The sequence below is a fragment of the Protopterus annectens genome, chromosome 13.part0 (assembly GCF_019279795.1).
Source record: "Protopterus annectens isolate FY-2018-M chromosome 13.part0, PAN1.0, whole genome shotgun sequence".
NCBI lineage: Eukaryota > Metazoa > Chordata > Ceratodontiformes > Protopteridae > Protopterus > Protopterus annectens.
The window spans coordinates 972,421,390-972,435,217 of NC_056747.1; the positions used below are offsets into that span (position 1 = coordinate 972,421,390).

The following is a 13,828-nucleotide window of genomic DNA, read 5'->3' on the forward strand; positions in this document are numbered from 1 at the left end:
ATCCTCACAGCAGGGCCTGGAAAGGTGGATGCCCTATCTTTTCAGTGGGAAAAGTTCAGTCTATCTCCCCTCTGCCCCTTCTCTCAAGAGTATTACTCAAGATAAAGCCAGACAGGCCAAGGACAGTTCTGATTGCCCCGGACTGGCAACACCAGCACTGGTACCCACTCCTACGTAGCCTGACACTGGTGCCACCCTGGCACCTACACCAGACATCAACCCTGCTCTCTCAGCAGGAGGGACAGATTTTGCATCCACAACTGCACACCCTAAATCTTGCAACCTGGCTTATACCTTGAATTCTCCCCCAGCAACCCTAAGCAAGCAGGTGCTGGATGTCATTCTTGAAGCCAGAAGACCCAGTACAAGAAAGTGATATGCTGTTAAGTGGAAAAGGATCTGCTCATGGATGCAGTACAAAGGAGAGGACACTACTCTGCCCTCCCTGCCTCTAATCCTGGTTTACTTAGCAGATCTACTCCACATAGGTCTGTCCTTCTCCTCCATTAAGTTACATGCCTCAGCCATCTCTGCTCATTACAACACTGAGCCACCTCTCTTCTCGCACCCCCTGATCCAACAGTTCCTGCAAGGGGCAAACAACTTAAGGCCACCAAGGAGAACACCCACACTTGCTTGGGACCTAAACTTTGAAATGAAAAAGCTCACGCTTTCCCCCACTTTGAACCTGCTGCATCAGCAGAGTTAAAATTCCTCTCTTGGAAAACAGCCTTGCTTCTAGCCATCACTTCAGGTAGAAGAGTGTCTGAGCTACAAGCACTGATGGCTGTGGAACCCTTCATTATTTTCCATGCTGACTGGGTTTCCCTCAGGACTAACCCTTCCTTTATGCCTAATGTGGTGTCTAGTGTGGTTCTCAACCAATCCATCCATTTGCCAACCTCCTTCCCTAATCCTCAAAATAAAGGGGAAAGGATCTGCACTCCTTAGACAAGCACAGACAGCTCAGATTATACAGTGATAGGGACTAAGCCCTTCAGAAAATCTGACCAGCTATTAGTCAGCTTTGCAACAGGGGCAGAGGGCAAAGCCATTTCAAAACCATTTCCAAATGGACAGCACACTCCATCCATTTCTGCTACAAGCACCATGAGAAACCAACCACTCATGGGGTCAGAACACATTCCACTAGGGCAACATCTACCTCTACAGCATTTCTCAGGGGCGTCCCTAACAGGGACATCCTGGAAACTGCTACCTGGAGTTCTGTACACACCTTCACCAAGCATTACCAAGCATTACCACTAACTCTTCTTGACTGCCTCCACCCTTACTCAACTTTGGGAATCCACCCAAGTGTGATGATTGCAACAGTGAAACACGAAGAACATAGTACAGTTATGTACACTTAGCATAAATGTAAATGATCTGAAGTAGTTAACTTCATTTGTTCATCAACCTGTGGTTATCGGATCTGAGCCGGCAGCTTTATTCAGCTAAGATCCGAGCTCCAAGCTCCTCCCCCTTACCCATAACCCCCTGCCATCCTCCTCTCTCCTCAGATCTCGTTTGCCGCGGCTTATTCAAGCACCTAGAACGAGTTCCAGGCGTAGGGTTTTGAGTTTTTGAAGAAAATTACCTCTTTTTTTTTTTTTTTTTTCCTCTAGTTTTTAGTTTTTGTTGAACGAGTGAGTGTGGAGCCCTTTTGTAGTTATTTAGCTAGTTTTGTTGGTACAATTTATATATTTTTAGTTAGTCTAGTCTTCCCCCTTCCCGTGTGTGTGAAGGTGTGTTTGGGTTGGGCCTTTTTTGTACTATGGCCGAGGCCCCTAAAACCTTCTTTTCTAAATGCACCGAGTGTGGCCATAAGCTATCCCCGGCGGATGGCCACACTCGGTGTGTTATTTGCCTTGCGGTTGACCATCTTTCTTCGGGCTGCACAATTTGTGCAGCCTTCAACCCCAGGGCATTGAGGATAGGAGGTCGAAGTTGATTATGGCGGGACTTTTGCCCCTGGACTCGGCTTCTTCCTCTTCTCCCCCGGCGGCACCGGCGACTACCGCACTGGGTCCCGCCTTCTATCCCTGCTCCCCTGGCCGGGACTCACCCTCCAACTGAGGCCCAGGAGGAGAGGGGAATCTAGGAGGGAGAGAAGAAAGGACAAGCACCACAAGTGGCGGGCTGAAGCTTCCTCTTCGGCTCCGCCAGCGAAACAGCTAGTTTCTCCTACAGCCTCTGGGCCTTCTCCTTCCCGGCTCCATTCACCCTGCTTTTCACCGGGGCCAGAGGAGGAGGAGACCCGGTCGCCTTCAAGGTCTTCGAGGTGTCACTCCAGGCCTGCCTTGGTGGCCTCATCTAGATCAACACGGAGTTTGTCAGATGCAGATATGGACCGGATGATGCATATGTTTCTCCAGGCCCAACTACAGATGGGAGTGATCCTGCCCCCCCCCCCGGGGGGGAAGCTTGACCCCCTTTTTTGCCCCGATTGCTCCTTCTCTGACCCACTTCCGGGGCTCGGAGCCATTGGATCCAGGCAGCATCGGAACCGGGGGAGGCTCGGCGCTGATAGTACATCCTTTGGCTCAGACCGCACCCTCGAGCTTGTCTGGTCTCTTTTCGGATCTGAGCTTTCGGAGCCGTGAGCTGAGCTTCGGATCCAGAGGTGTCAGTGTCTTCGGCTCCGTCTCAGTCGGAGCATACTGGCCCTTCGGATCCGATTGCATCGGCGCCGGCTCCGGTCCGCACCTCTGATCCGAAGGGGCTGCTCTCGGAGCTTAGAGAGAGCGGTTCTCCTTCAGCGTTCGATGTTGTGGGGAGGGTCTTGTCGAGGGACTCGAGGCCCCAGGCTACTGCTGCGGTTCCACCCATCACTCACTCTGAGATGGGCCTACCTTCCATCACCCGGCCCCAGGGACAGCCTGCGCCTGCGTCCCAGATGGTTCCCTTAGAGGAACAGGATGTGGTGAGGCATCCTTGGACAGCCCCCCCCCCCACCGAGGAGGTTCCTCACAAACGTAAGTGCAAGAGGAGGCACTTGGACTCACCCGAGTCCCTGACAGAGGACACAGACTTAGAGGAAGGGGAAGGTTCCCCAAGGTCACCCCCCGAGGATGTCTCCTTCGGAGACATTATGGAAATGCTTCGTATTAGAGGGGGGTTGTCAGCCCAAAAGCCTTCCTCCGATGAGTCTGTTTCTCTGGAGGTGTTTGACACAGGCCCGTCTACCTCTTGGGTGTCCCCACCCGCCGATCCCCTGGTAGATCTGATCACTACCAGGGCATGGAAAGAACCGGACACTGTGGAGCCCATACCAAAGAGGCCAGACAAAATTCTCAGTCCACCCACAGATAGGACGGTTTGGAGCAAGGGCGCTCCAGTAGATGCCATATTGGTGGCGGCTGCCACCAAAAAGGAACTGGCCCAGGAGAGTTCCTCGGTCCATCCTCTCGACAAGGAGTCTCGGACGATGGACCACATAGGGAAGCGGATGTTTGCTTCAGCCATCATCTCGGTAAGGTCGCTGAACTACATGGCACATGTCATACGACTCCAGCGGGATCTCATCAAAGTATACGCAGGGTCGCCCCCAGAGTCCATATCGATCGAATATAAGAAAATATTCTCAGCCCGAATGGCCACTCTTAAGTCCATTTCGAACACTTCTATGCGACTTCTTTCCCATGCCACAGAAGGAGCCGCTAAAGCTAGTGGAGCGGGCATTGTCTTAAGGTAACGTGCTTGGCTCCGCCTCTGCGACTTCGCGGAACCCTTCAAGGCGTCCTTCGCAAATGCCCCTTTTGATGGTTCGCTGTTTGGCAAGACCATCCGCGACAAGCTGGTCCAGAGCGATGAAGACGTCTGCCGTCGGGATCCGCTTCTCGGCTCCCCAGAGGTCGTTCTCCAGGAACCAAAGGGGACAAAAGATGTGGTTCCAGAAATCTCAACAGTCCCATTTTGCTCCGGACCCCTCGTCCTTCAGAGGCAGAGGAGGACAGGGTGGACGCCGGCCCAGAGGCAGAGGGGGACTGAAGAATTTTGGGTCGAGAGAACCTTTTTCGGATCAGCCCGCGCAGCAACTCTGAGGGGTTACCCGACTGCTCCACTCTGGGGGCAGTCGGGGGGCAGTTCTCGAGGCACCTAGCAGCTTGGGATCCCATTACAACAGATCGCTGGGTGCTTCGAATCATATCCAGAGGTTACACTATCCCTTTTCTGAATCTCTCACAGACCCCGGAGCCTCCCCGATGTCCCACCCAATCAAAGGGAGGCAGCAGCCGCAGAAATAAAGCAGCTGCTAGAAAGAAGAGCGATCCAGCCCGTCCCCCAAGACCAGTCCGGATCAGGCTTCTACTCCAGGTTCTTTTTGGTGCCAAAAAAGACGGGGGACTTGCGACCAATCCTCGACCTGTCCTTTCTGAACCTGTCGGTTGCCAAAGAAAAGATCCGGATGGCCACCATTCAATCCATTCTCCCACTCCTACAGGAGAATGACTGGATGTGCTCTATAGACCTCAAGGATGCGTACTACCACATTTTGATGGACAGACGATCCAGGTGGTTTCTCCGCTTCCGGCTGGGAGCCAGTCACTATCAGTTCAGGGTCCTTCCCTTTGGTCTCACCACAGCCCCCCAGGGTGTTCACCAAAGTGATGGCAGTTGTAGCGGCCCACCTGAGGCTTCAGGCATTACAGGTTTTTCCGTACCTAGATGACTGGCTCCTGACCGCCCCCACCAGGCATCTGCTCTGTTCAGCCAGGAATTACTTCCTTCACTTGGCCTCTCATCTGGGAATTTCAATCAATCTCAAGAAATCCTCTCTTCAACCAACTCAGACCTTAGATTTCATAGGGGCCAGGTTAGATACAAACCTGTTGAGGGCCTTCCTAACTCCAGACAGGATTCGGACTTTGACATTCCACGTGATGGCCCTCCTACAATCGCCGGCTCCCCCAGCGGAATTGGTCCTGAGGGCGCTAGGTTCCATGGTGGCTGCGATCAATCTGTCACCACTAGCTCGTCTGAACATGAGGGTCCTGCAATGGACCTTACAGATGTTCATCATGTTACCCTGCTGCAGTCATCACACTTGGGTTATCCTGTCGTCAGGCAGTCCCGCAGTCGGCCGGATTTCCAAAGTCTTGGTCCGACGTAGGTTGCTTTCGCCTCATCCCTGACGTCAGTGCGCCAGGGGTATATATACTGCAACCGACGCCATTTTCTTTAGTCTTTCTTGCCACGCGGTGCCCGAAGCAGAAGCAGTTCGCAAGTGCCGGTCGGCCGACTCCAGAGATTGTCGAATTCGAATTTCAGACCGAAGTCTTCTATAAAGCTAAGTACCCCGTTGGGGAAACTTTTCTTGCCTCAGACCGATGTCAGAAAAATAACAATTGTATTTCTTGTGGGAAGCAAATACCTCATAAGGATTTTCATTGTTATTGTATACCTTGCCTAGGCCCTGATCACAACGTCACTTCTTGTCATTTTTGTGCTAGGTTTAATAAGCGTACTATTAAAGGACGATTTGATTTCGCACGACACTTTTTTGGTAGAAAATTTAACTATAACATGCCGTCGGAGCTACCGACTACCGGCGTGCACAAAAAGCGCAGGGACAAGGACCGACAGCCCAGGCCTAAGCCCGATTCCGAGGCCTCGGTTGATCCGGTCTCCAGTTCTCCGGTTATCAGTGAGGCTCCGACGCAGCCCCTGACTACCGCAGTTCTGGAACCCGAGACCGCTACGGATATTTTGACGGAATGTACTAGGCCGACGCAGCCTTTTACTTCAGACCCTTCCGACGATTTACCTTCCAAGGACGTCGGTGCTTCAGAAACGCCATCGGTTTCTGAAGGCGTATTCAGACCGACGACTCTTACAGTCAAAACTTTTTCCAAGTCGAAGACTCATAAATCAAAAAAGACTACACTTCAGTCTCCTGTTCAAGGTCCTATGCCTAAGAAACAGATGCTCAAAATGGCTGAAGATTTGATTTCTCTTATCAGGGGTTCTCAGCCTCCTCCTGACAAAAGGCCTAGACAAGAGGAAGATTCTGCTTCCTCTGAGGAAACTGTCTATTTCTTCGGATTCCTCTGAGGACCAAGACTATTCCTTCTCTCCTTATGAAGATTCTGATGCTGAGGATTCTGTTCCCTCAGCTTCTCCTCCTGAAGACTACTCTTTTGGGGAAACTTTACACACTATGAGGGAACATTTTCACTGGGAAGGTCAGGATTACTCTGATTCCAAGAAAAGGCTCAGAGAGTTTCTTTTACTCCCCCAACACAGACCTCTAGCCATCCCTCCTGTTTTGGACATTGTGGATGATGTCCATTTAGAATCCAGTTTCAACCCAGACTCTCTACCTCCTGCTCCGGCCAAGCCTGACAGATACTACAGAGTTCCTGATTCCCACAAATTTCTTTACAAAAGCCCAGCAGCTGACCCAGAGACTATCTCCCAGGGTCCCAAGAGGGCTAAGGCTTCCATGGCTAAAAACCCAGTACCTTCTGAAAGGGATTCAAGAGCACTAGACAGGTGGGGGGAAAAAGGTTTACACCTCAGCCACATTAGCTATGAGAGCACTAAATTGTCAATTTCATATGCTTAAGTATCAGCAATTTCTGATTTCTCAGTTAAAACAAAAGATAACCTTCCTCCCTCAACAATCTGAATTGAAAGAAGTACAGGATTTGTTGCACGCCACCGAGCAGGTGGGCAAACATACCTTACAATGTGGGTTTGATTCTTTAGAGGCCTCCTGCAGAGCAGCTGTCACTGGATCAGTTATACGTAGGCATGCCTGGTTAAAGGAACAAAGTCTGCCTGACCATGTTAAAGCAAAACTACTAAATGCCCCCTTACAGCAGGATGTTCTTTTTGGAGTTAAAGCAGAAGAAGTTTTAAAGAAAATGGAAGATAAGGCAAAATCAATGCAGACAGTCAAAGATTTCCTACAAGTACAACCCCCTCGCTTCAGCAGAAACTGGCCAACAAAAAATTGGTCCTTTCCAGCCACTGACAGACCTCAGAGGGGTAAATACAGATGACCAAGGGGCAGAGGACAACCACAAGCTTAGTATAAACCTTGCCAATGGGGCACTCCAACCCAGAAGGGAGGAGAAGACAGGTCTCAAGCCACCAGAAGGCAAACTCAATGACTTTGCACCTCAGCTGGCCAAACAAAGCTCTTTTGTCAGCCCCCTTGGGGGGAAAACTAGCACTATTTGCAGACAACTGGCACATGGTCACAAAGGACAAATGGGTCCTAGACATAAATTTACAAGGATACAGATTCCACTTTCACACCTTGCGAATGAAAAGAGGAATGCCAAACCTGCCACAAAATCAAAGGGCAGAGGCTCAAAAACAGTACAGCTCTCATGACCATGAGAGCCATTCAGCGGGTACCAACTCAGGAGCAAGGCCAAGGATTTTACTCGCGGCTCTTTCTAGTACCCAGAAAGGACAGTGCTTGGAGACCAATTCTGGACCTTTCAACTCTAAACACTTACAAGTTCCCAAATTCAAGATGCTAACACTACAGCAGCTACTTCTCATGTTGGGCAAGGAAGCATGGCTGGTAACGTTGGACCTCAAGGAGGAATACCTGCATGTCCTTATCAGACAAAGTTGCAGAAAATACCTCCGTTTCATTGCAGGTTCAACCCATTATCAATTCTCTGCACTGCCCTTTGGCTTATCTACTGCGCCCAGAGTTTTCACAAAATGCCTGGCACCAGTAATTGCATACTGCAGACAAAGGGGAATTCAAATATATCCATACCTGGACGACTGCCTCATCCAAGCAGAAAGAAAAGGCATTCTCTTACATCATCTGGCTTTTGTGAAGCATCTACTAAATTGTCTGGGGTACACAGTAAACGAAAAGAAGTCAAAACTAGTACCCTCACAAAAAATGACATTCCTGGGTGCCAGCTTGGACACAACGGCCCAGAAGGCTTTTTTTACACCAGACAAGCAACTTCAACTGACTCAGTATTTCAAGACAATGGCAACAAAGACCTAATTAACTGCAAGAAAAATTCTGCAGGCTTTGGGCTTCATGGCATCTTGCATTCTGATAATACCATTTGCAAAACTGCATATGAGGAAATTACAGTGGTACCTAAAAAGCGTATGGTCTCAACGCAGCCACAGCTTGGACACAGTGATATCTCTCATTCCCTGCCTTCAACAGGAATTTCTGTGGTGGGCACAGGCATATCACCTCAACAAGGGTCAGCCTTTCACCTTGCCCCCAACCAGGCAAACTATCACAACAGCTGCTTCAGACTATGCCTGGGGGGGCACACATGGCAGGGCAATGCATTCAAAGCCTATGGACTGCAGAACAAAGAAAACTGCACATAAATCAAAGAGAGATGCTAGCTGTACAGAAAGCTCTGACAGCCTTCAAGGATCTACTACAGCCAGGACAACTTGCAATAAAGACGGACAACACCACAGTAATGTGGTACATAAACAGGGGGGCACACATTCCTACCCTCTTTGCAGGCAAGCAATAACCTTATGGAACACAGCTCTGGCCTACCAAGTCCAGTTACAAGCTCAATTCCTGCCAGGACAGAAAAACACATTGGCAGACGACCTAAGCAGAAACATCAAAGATCCCCACGAGTGGAAAATAGACCCACAAATATTTACAATGATAACTCAAAAATGGGGCCTTCCAAATATAGACCTGTTTGCCAGTCCTCAAAAACTACCAACTGACAAAATTCTGTACAAGAACATTCCACCATCAAGCTTGGAAAGTGGACGCTCTCTCCTTCAGTTGGAAAAACCCGACAGCATATGCCTTTCCTCCATTACTTCTCACAAAGGTTCTTTTGAAGGTCAAAAAGGAGAAACCTAGACTGATTCTCATAGCCCCAGACTGGCCACGCCAGCACTGGTACCCGATATTGAAGAATATGGCTCACAGCCCACCATGGATATTGCCTCAAATACCTCATTTGCTCACTCAGCAAAACAAACAGATTCTACACAGCCAGCTCAAAACCTTAAACCTGGCTGCATGGCAAATCAATTAAGCATCCAACCAGCCCCTCTTTCACAAGCAGTACTGGATGTTATTCTGGAAGCCAGGAGGCCAAGCACCAGGAAGGCTTACTGGTACAAATGGAAAAGGTTTTCTGCTTGGAACCAAGCTAAAGGCCAAGACACAACTTAGCCTCATATGCCTCACATTCTGCAGTATTTAGCTGAGATGTTGCACAAAGGACTTTCCTTCTCCTCAATTAAAATCCATGCTTCAGCTATTTCAGCTCACTACTACACAAATCCACCTTTATTTTCAAATCCTCTTCTAAGGCAGTTCCTCAGAGGGGCAAAAAACATTAGACCACCTAGAAGAGCTCCTACACCAACATGGGACCTCAACTTTGTTCTGGAAAAGCTAACGCTACCTCCCTTTGAACCAGCTTTCTCTGCAGACCTTCAATTCCTATCTTGGAAGACTGCCCTGCTCCTGGCAATAACTTCTGCCAGGAGAGTCTCAGAATTACAGGCACTTATGGCAGTGGAACCTTTCCTCATTTTTCATCAAGACAGAGTTTCTCTACGAACTAATCCTTCCTTCATGCCTAAGGTGGTTTCCAGTGTAGCTTTAAATCAAACCATCCACCTACCCACTTTCTTCCCCAATCCACAGAACAAAGGTGAGAGACTCCTGCATTCCTTGGACATTCACAGGTAGCTTCGTTACTACTTGGATAAAACTAAGGCTTTCAGAAAAACTGACCAGCTCTTTGTATCCTATGCTACAGCTTCTCAAGGGAGGGCCATATCCAAGCAAACCATTTCTAAATGGATAGGCCATTGCATATGGTTCTGTTATACCCATCATGGGAAACCAGTTCCCCCTACCATTAGATCCCACTCTGCCAGGGCAACAGCTACCTCTACAGCCTTTCTCAGGGGGGTTCCTACTAAGGAAATTTTAGAAGCTGCAACTTGGAGTTCTGTACACACCTTCACCAAACACTATCACTTACCTTTTTATTCTAAGTCCAGGGCGGGCTTCGCCACTGCAGTTCTGCAGGGCCTCATTGCCTCCACTAACCCTCTATGATACCTCCACCCTACCTTAGCTTTGGGACTCAACCCAAGTGTGATGACTGCAGCAGGGTAACACGATGAACATAGTACAGTTTTGTACCTACCATAAATGTAGATGTTCGAGTGTTCACCCTGCTGCAGTCCAGGTTACCCTCCCTCCAACCCCTCTGATCTACTGGCTAAATCTCTGCTATGCCTTACTGATGTATTTGCTTATAGCTGAAGGGATTTTGTTTTTGTACAGTGTTCTCACCATTTTGTACTAATTTGGATCACCTTTTTGGGGGCACCTGACATCTGGGGCAAGAAAAACTGAAGAAAATGGCGTCGGTTGCAGTATATGTACCCCTGGCGCACTGACGTCAGGGATGAGGCGACAGCAACCGACATCGGACCAAGACTTTGGAAATCCGGCTGACTGCGGGGACCGCCTGACGACAGAATAACCCAAGTGTGATGACTGCAGCAGGGTGAACACTCGAACATCTACATTTATGGTAGGTACAAAACTGTACTGTCCAATGGTCCATCCTGCAGCGTCCGCTAAGTACGGCTATTCCCCTCAGCAAGGTTTGCGGGAGGTCCCTACTCTTGGTGGATCCAATCCTCTGATCTCCAGGAAGGGCTCCCTTTTTCTATGACTCCACCCCAAGCCACGGTGACCACGGACACCTCACCTCGGGTGGGGGGGCACTGCATGGGCAGAACCGTTCAAGGCACGTGGACACACTGGGAGGCCTTATTGCACATCATTGTCCTAGAGATGAGGGCGGTGCTTTTAGCATTGCAAGCACTCCAGGCCTTTCTTCCCTTAGGGACAATTGCGATTCAGTCAGACATGTCAGTAGTCTGGTATATCAACAAACAGGGGGGAGCCAGATCCTATCCGCTGTGTCGAGAGGCCATGAGAGTTTGGGAATGGGCGATCGCCACCAACCACTTTCTTATAGCAACGCACATTCCGGGTCAGTCCAACATTTTGGCAGACAAGCTGAGTCGAACCTTACTCTTGCCTTACGAGTGGTCTCTGAACCCGAGAGTAGTGAAGCAGATCTTCCTTAAGTGGGGTCAACCTTGCTGCGATCTTTTTGCGTCGCCTTCGAACGCAAAGTGCAGCGAGTACTTCACTCTACTTCCCCCAACAGGGGAATCCCCCAGAGACGCACTAGTCCATGTTTGGCCATCCGGTCTACTTAGCTTATCCACCTCTTCCCCTGATGGCAAAATTCTTGCAGAAAGCTCGTCGGTTGAGGAGCAGAGTGATCCTCATAGCCCCATTCTGGCCTCATCAAACGTGGTTCCCTTGTCTATGGTCTCATCTGGTCAATCCTCCATGGATTTTGGATCCCACTCCGGATTTCATTTCTCACCCCTTGGAGTTGACAACTCCAAACCTGGACAATCTCAAGCTCACAGCTTGGTTGATCCAGTTCCAATCATAGCTAGGACTCCCGACATCTCCTCCTCCGTTAAAGCTGTTTTAGTAGCCGCTCATAAACCTTCTACCAGAAAGGTCTATAAGAGCAAATGGAAACATTTTTTGATCTGGGCGGAACACAGACATATGGATCCCTTTACAGCCCCGATATCAGCTGTTAGTTTTTGTCACATTTATTTGATCAAGGTGCCAGCTCTTCCACCGTCAAAGTCCAATTAGCAGCAATTTCACATTTTCATGTGGGAAGTGATCTCGGTTCATTAGCTTCTTCCAAGATCTGCAAAACTTTCGTAAAAGGTACTTTCCTGTTAAGGCCTCCTGTGAAGGATGCAGTTCCTCCATGGGATTTAACCCTTGTTCTTCAGGCTCTTACTGGTCCCCCCTTTGAATCTGCAGCTTTGGTGGATCTTAAATACTTAGCTTGGAAGACTGCCTTTCTCATTGCCGTCACTTCGGCTAGAAGGGTTTCAGAGCTTCAAGCCCTTTGTGCCAAACCTCCATATTTGGTCTTCCATAAAGATAGAGTTTCCCTCAGGACCAGTCCCTCCTTCTTACCTAAAGTCGCCTCCGAGTCCAACATTAATCAATCTATCAGTTTACCGGTGTTTTTCCTGAATTATCAAAACAAAGGTGAATACAAATTACACTCTTTGGACGTGCACAGACAATTGAGGTTCTATTTACACAGGACGGTTGATAATAGGAAATCTGAACAACTCTTTGTTTGCGTCTTTCGGCTTTTCCCGGTTAGGGGTCGCCACAGCGGAACTCTGGTCCGCTAATGATTGGCAGTTGATTTTTACGTACCGGCTTGCCAGGCCTGACTCACAACCTTCAACGAAGGCACGCCCATTCACACATGTCTCCACGCAGAAGATGCTCTAGCTGAGAATCGAACCGGACAGCGTCTTACTGTGAGGCGACAACGCTACTGCACCACCACCACCGCGGCCCTGAACAACTCTTTGTATCCTTTGCTAAACCCTTTCTGGGTAAACCTGTGTCAAAATTTAATTGTCCAGATGGATTTCACAGTGTATACTTGCATCTAAGAGTTCTGGTCGGCCAGAACCTGTTGGCGTTCACGCTCATTCTACTCTATTTCCACTTCTGCTGCCTTTTGGTCAAGGGTGTGTCTGGATGACATTTGTTCAGCAGCCACTTTGGCCTCATCCCATACCTTTATTACTCATTACAAGCTGGCTATAATTTCCAGAGGGAGGGCGTCCTTTGGCTCTGCAGTGCTCCGGAATATTCTTCCATGAGGACCTCCCAAGTTTTTAGGTAGCTGGGGACTCTGTCCCACAGGTTGATGAACAAATGAAGTTAACTACTTCAGATAAAGAAGTTATGTACTTACCATAATGTTCCATCTGAGTAGCTAACTTCATTTGTCAGCAACCAACCCCCCCTCCGTCCCCCTAACCTGTAGTTCATCCCATGTTAGGACCTTTGTGTTCTCTATACTAGATGACATCAGGTTAGGATGTTTAGTTGATCCTTGATTGTAGTATTGTATAATGTTAAGCAAACTCGATCTGAGGACAGAGAAGGATGGCAGGGGATTATGGGTAAGGGGGAGGAGCTTGGAGCTCGGATCTTGGCTGAATAAAGCTGCCGGCTCGGATCTGATTCATATCCAATACCCCACAGGTTGCTGACAAATGAAGTTACCTACTCAGATGGAACATTATGGTAAGTACATAACTTCTTTTTCAATTGTATTCACTGTTGCAGTCCTTTTTTTCCTCCCTCCACCCCCCTGGTTTTCTCTCTCTCCTCTCTATGCCTATTTACTCACCCCTTCTGGGTGTCTGTATTGGTATTTACTTTTTACTGGTTGTGTTTTCCCCACCATAATTTAGCTCCCTATTTGGGGGGCTCCGGACATTTGGGGCAAGAAACTGATGTAATGGCGTCGGCTGCCTGTTTTTATACCCCGACGTCAGTCTTGGAGTGACAGCATCCAACACAGAAGTACTAAGTCTCTGGTATTCAGGCCGACTGAGGGCTAGCTGCAGGCAGATAACCCAAGTGTGATGACTGCAACAGTGAATACACTCGAACATCTACATTTAGGGTAAATGCACACAACTGTACTTTCTTCGAAGACAGTGTTGCAAGACTGATTCTTGAGTCTTCCTGCCATGCAAAATCCCCCAATTGGCCTGACAGAGTCTTTACATCATCTCTAGCCAACATTTATCTGAGTACCGACTTCATATGTAAGGGTATAATAGGGACATGCAGCTGTGCAGTCCAATGTGCTACTCCCATTTTATCTAATGCTTCATTTTCACAGAGTTCCTATAACTGCTTTTCAGATAAGAACTACTTGAAGTGTGG

The 13,828-nt window shown here is 48.8% G+C and overlaps 1 protein-coding gene across 1 annotated transcript in view; it reads left to right on the forward strand.

Moving 5' to 3' along the window:
• LOC122788003 (bromodomain-containing protein 3-like) overlaps positions 1-13,828 on the forward strand; it is a 1,216,914-nt gene that overhangs the window by 1,167,832 nt on the left and 35,254 nt on the right. The gene's annotated exons all lie outside the window — the stretch shown is intronic.